Source organism: Elaeis guineensis, chromosome 16 (assembly GCF_000442705.2).
Source record: "Elaeis guineensis isolate ETL-2024a chromosome 16, EG11, whole genome shotgun sequence".
NCBI classification, from domain to species: Eukaryota; Viridiplantae; Streptophyta; class Magnoliopsida; order Arecales; family Arecaceae; genus Elaeis; species Elaeis guineensis.
In genome coordinates, this window is record NC_026008.2 from 22,562,823 (window position 1) to 22,568,822 (window position 6,000).

A 6,000-nucleotide genomic window follows, 5' to 3' on the forward strand; every position below is an offset into this window, starting at 1 on the left:
CCCTCTTTGGAGGTTTTGGGTTCAAGGATTTTGTTTAATGCATATTTTTATATTTTATACAATCATGAGGATTTTTTGTCGTGGTCTTGCATAATTGGCTTTTCTTGGGCGGCATCCTTAAATAATTTCTTTCTTTTAAAGAGAACATCGTTACAACCCTCTTCTGTCGTTCTATTCATGATTGTGGACAATCTTCACCACCATCATTAATTTCATGATTATCTTTCTTATTGTCTATTGCTGCTAACAATATTTATGGCTACTAGCGGCTCCATGATCTTCCGCCTCTCTTATTATCTATTATTATAGACAATCTCACTACTATCTTCAGTTCTTCAATATTCTTCCCTTTCATGTCTGCCACCATTGCCAACTCTATGAACCTTTTACTCTTACATTATTAAGCTTATTAATATTTATTTTTGTCATTGTTCACTGAGAAAGTAAAGTCTATAAACCCTAATTCCATCCACGATGCTTGATGCCATTATTATCATCATGGCTGTTCACTTAAGAGAAAAAGGAAGAAAAGCCCACAACTCTCTTCCCTCCTCTTCCTCTACATTGCCAATACTGTTGTTGTTGTCATCTTCACTATTCATTGGAGAAAAAAGATATAAGAAACATGATGGTTCCTATTCTCCTTCTCTTTCTTCTCTCTATGATGGATTCATGGTGTTTATGAATGCCTTCTCATCAACATTAGCCATCACATATGCTTCATCAATTAAAAGGGAATAGCAAAGTAAGAATTCTAACAAGTTTTATGATTATTTCTATCTTGCCACCATCCACCTGAATTAAAATGAAAAAAATGAAGAAAATTTATGATGAATTTGATGTAGTCATTACTTGCTATATTTCTTATACAAAAATGTAAAAGAGAAGCAAAATTGAGATGATATGTCCTTCTTGTTATCGAATGCCTTTTGTTAACATTTCATCATTTAAAATAGGATGGCACTTAATGTTTCAGGTATAAGTTTAAAATGGTCCTTGCACATCTTGAGATCATTTAATACTCAAATCTGAGACAAGCAATATATACATCAATAAAATAATAATTCATTTATAATACATGATATAGACTTTAAAATATGGAACTGTAAGTGGATATATATATATATATATATATATATATATATATATATATATGCACATGTTTGAAGTATGTGATGCCAGTATGGATGTGCATTTAAAATATAATGCACATATCTAAGTAATTGGCACACCTTTTCTCTAAATGATTCTTACTTTGTGATCTTTAATGCATAAATTTAGAACACATAATATACATTTGTGATACTTTATATTCAAACAAGTTGAGCATACAAATACTTTATTCACTAAAAGAATGTACTAGCCTCTCCAATCATTAAAATATATTCTACATAATATATGCCATATGTACAATTTGTATATGAATATTTGCTTTTAACATGTGCATCCTTTTAGTATGTCCATTCATTGTTTTTGCTGTGTATCACCAAGTGGATAAAATTTTCATTGTCAGTATTAACTGTCTATTTACTAAAGAGAAATGTGTACATACCAAGAAGATACCTCTAGTAGATATGAAATTCAAGAGAAATGCATACATATCAAGAAGATATCTATGTAGATTTGAAACTCAAGAAAAATCAATTATGGTATTTAAAAATTATTTCAATAATATCAAAGATATACTTTTCATCTCTCTCTCTCTCTCTCTCTCTCTCTATCTCTTAAAAATCCCTCTTAGTAGTGAAAATTTGATGATAGAGATTATGAAACTTTGCATGCTTCTACTCTTTCCCTCATCCATTTTTATGGAGGAAATAGTAGCAATGGTAACAACAATAATGTTGAATGATAATAAGATGATGAGGATCATTTTGTCTCCTTTTAATTTTGGTAAGATAGTAGTAACAATGATAATAAAGGGAGTCTGAAACTTATCATAATTCCCTCCCTCCTTTCTATTTTTGAAGATAAAAGATGGTGGTGGCTACCTAATTCTTATCCTCCTCTTCCTCTTTCCCAGTGAATAGTAACTATGGTGGTGCAATGGCAACCATAAAATCTATTATGAAAAGAAGAAAGAAATGTGATTCTCATTTGCTTCTATTTCTTTATTTTTGAATGGTGAAGATGACAAATATGACACCCAAGGCAATGTGGGGAGAGAAAGAAAAAAAATGGAGAGCCAGTTATGGTGGTGAAGATAATTGGCAGCAATGAATAGAAGAGAGGAAGAGGATTGTGGAGCTGATGATGGTGGAAAAGATCGTTGGTTATAGTGGATGATGAGAGAGAAAAAGAATTGTAAAGTCGGTGATAAGTAGTAAAAATCATAGGTTGAAATGGCCAAAAGAGAGGAAGATGATCGTGGAGCTAACAAGAATGATGGTGAACATCATTTGTGGCAAGGAATAGGAAGAGAGGAAGTTAATTGTAGAGTTGGTGATGATGGTAAAGATCATTGATCATGAATGGCACAAGAGAAGATGATTGTGAAGAGCTTCTCTTCCTCTACTTTTTTCTCTCCATAATCAATGATAGTGGAATGCAAAATATCTAAGGATAAGCTTGCATAAGAAAAACTAATTATTCATAATCTTGTAAAAGAGAAGAAAATTCTAGACATTTACGTACAAAACTAAAGATAAAGTGAATTTTCTATGAACTTACACCAGATTCGAACCTAAATGGTGAAAAAAACAATCTAATTTATTAAAAAACTTTCAAAGGATCTTTAATATTATGGATCGTACTTTTAGTAGTTCCATCCTCAGTAAATCTTGAGTTTTCTAGAAAGCCTGTCTTTTATATTCTAACTCAAAATGGAGTGGTGGATAATATGGCATGATATAAATAATGATGATTTTATGAAGCATTGAGTTGTATATATTAATCAATTATTAGTCCACCACAATCTCCTCCTCCTCGTTCTTAGTGTGTGCAATTGTGTATGTGTGATAAGGGATGCTAATGTTGAGGTTGGCAATCCACCATCTTTTTTATATATGTGCACTTGCATACCTGGATGCAGTGATATGCATAAGTTTTGAAGTTACTATAGAAACAATCGAGCAAATAATATATGATAACAAAGCCAAGCCATTAGATCTAACTATATTAAGTTGGTCTATAAAATCATTTTCTTATTGGAGAAAAGAATTGGGCTAAGCCTAATTCAAATTAATTAAAAAAAAAATAACAATAGTTGGCTAATTGGTCATACAACACTACTATAAATCTCAAAATATTATAGGGACTTAGACTATAAAATAAAGTACGAAAGCTCAATCATAGTAATAAGTGTAATCCATGAAACACAAAAAGGAAGCTTGCTCCCTATAACTAACTATTTATCCAAAAATTTAATCTGAGTCAAAACTGTTAGAAGCGAAAATTCAGTGCATGGGCAAAATGGTAATTTTAAAACTTTTTCAAAATTATTATTTTACAGCAGAATTATTAATTAATCTCATTAATTAATACTTATTAACCCTACACTAGGATCTAAATATGATACAACAGCATGCATTTAAATTTAAAATTTAAATTTGAAACAGTAAACTTTTTACTTTACTGTGTTCAGAACACATCACCTTTTGCGGATAGTCGATCACCGCAATCTGATCACCGTTGGGGGGCTCTGATCGTCACGTCGCAGCCACACTAGTGTCTGGCCTCTGCGGATCATCCACACGAAGCTTCCGTCTGATCGGCTCCTCACGAATGCTAGTTCGTGATTTCACCCTTTTGATGGCTGATGTTGATCGAACTCCTTCGATCGATGTGTGCCGACTTCTCGGACGCTCCGGATCGTCTGCACGATTGGTTGAGAGGTTGATGGATCTCTCTCTGAAATTTGGTGGACTCACGACACTCGTGGCACACCAATCTCACTTCTCGAACCCTAGGTAGAAACCCTAGGGTACACACCAAAAACTCTGCGCCCACTTCTCTCTCCTTTTTCTCTCCTCTCGGTAAATTTTGAACACTTCAAAATTTTTTCAGAACCTCTAATGTGTGTGACCCCGCAGGTTCGAACTTAAGTCGGTAGTACAAGAACCAATTCCTGTACTAATCGAAGTGACCATCTAGCAATGGTACCCGATAATCGGATAGGTCGAATAGTCGCAATCGCAACATTCAGAACCTACATGAATATGGTTACCGTATAATTCATTCCTTTTGATCCCTGTATTTAGGACGACTCAGGATTAAACTGTCAACCCTGATGAGATCATCTGAATCGTGCTCAACTCAATTAGTCCTGTGACTCCTCACTAGGACTACCCTGGCCAAGGTTTTGCTAAATTGAAACATGACTGTACATAGCTCCTAAACTGGAGTGGTCAATCCCATCTTGACACACGCACCGACAAGTCAAGTACTTGACTACACCCAGTAGCCTTCCGTCACTGAATTAGAAATTCAGGTAGTCCAGTGCCTAAGTGCAGTGAGTTGCTTGCAAGTCACCGTGACGGTCTCAGGTCGGAGGGACATTTATACCCATATCCCATCGGAGCAAATCTTGACAGCAGAAATAGCTCCAGAGTCGGTCATGTTCAGTGCAGATGTACCATTACATCTCACCTGTATGCCATACCAGTGTCTCCACACTTCTTGGTTATGAGGACAACCAACCCATATGGCACACAACGACCTATGCTCGATAAACGTTGTCGTCCTTAGTAACAATGTATCATTTGGTCGTGAACAGGTTTAAGGACTAAGCGACAAATCCTCCTTTGTTGAGTCTAAATAGTCCTAAAGACTTCACCACAACACAGGAGTTCATTAGAAGATGAAACATTTGTGATGAAAAAATATCAAAATAATTTTTATTTATTTATAATTCATGTACTAATACAAAAGGAGCACAACCATCAACAAACTGACGATTGACTTTGGGACACTATTCCCAACAATCTTCCACTTGGCCTAAAGCCAATCGGTGCAGTATCTAATACCCATCTTCGACTTGTAGTCGTTGAACTCCTTCACCGCAATGGCTTTAGTGAATGGGTCGGCCAGATTCTCTTTTCCATCAATCTTCTGAAGGTCGATGTCACCTCGATCCACGATCTCCCGGATGAGATGGTAGCGGCGCAGAATATACTTCGTTCGCTGGTGTGCCTTCGGTTCCTTCGCCTGAGCAATGGTTCCAGAGCTGTCACAGTAGAGCAAAACTGGACCAACAAGGGAGGGTGCTACTCCGAGCTCGATGATGAATTTTCTCAGCCACACCGCTTCTTTAGCAGCATCTGATGCAGCAATATACTCTGCCTCGCATACTGAATCAGCCACAGTGTGCTGCTTGGAACTCTTCCAGCAGATAGCCCCATCATTAAGGATAAAAATAAATCCTGACACACTCTTGCTGTCATCGCGATCAGACTGGAAACTAGAGTCTATAAACCCTATAAGTCTCAAGTCCGATTCACCATATACAAGCCATTGGTCCTTAGTATTTCTTAAATACTTCAGGATGGTTTTAACAACCTTCCAGTGATCCTCCCCTGGATCAGATTGGTATCTATTCACTACCCCTAGTGAGTATGCCACATCTGGTCGTGTACACGTCATGGCGTGCATGATAGATCCCACTGTCGAAGTATATGGAATCCTACTCATACGCTCTCTCTTGAGGTATTGTCGGACAATCCCTTTTCGAGAGAGAAATTTCATGACCTATCGGTAGATAGCCTTTCTTGGAATTCTCCATGCTGAACCTTTTCAGCATAGTATCAATGTACGTGGACTGGGATAAGCCAAGCAACCTTTTCGATCTATCTCTATAGATCCTCATCCCTAGGATGTAGGAAGCTTCTCCCAGATCCTTCATGGAGAACTATGACGATAGCCAAATCTTTATTCCCTGTAATGCAGGGACATCATTCTCGATTAAGAGAATGTCATCCACATACAATACAAGAAATACTACTACTGGACCATTAGCCCACTTATAAATGCAGGGCTCTTCTCCGTTCTTAATGAAGCCATACG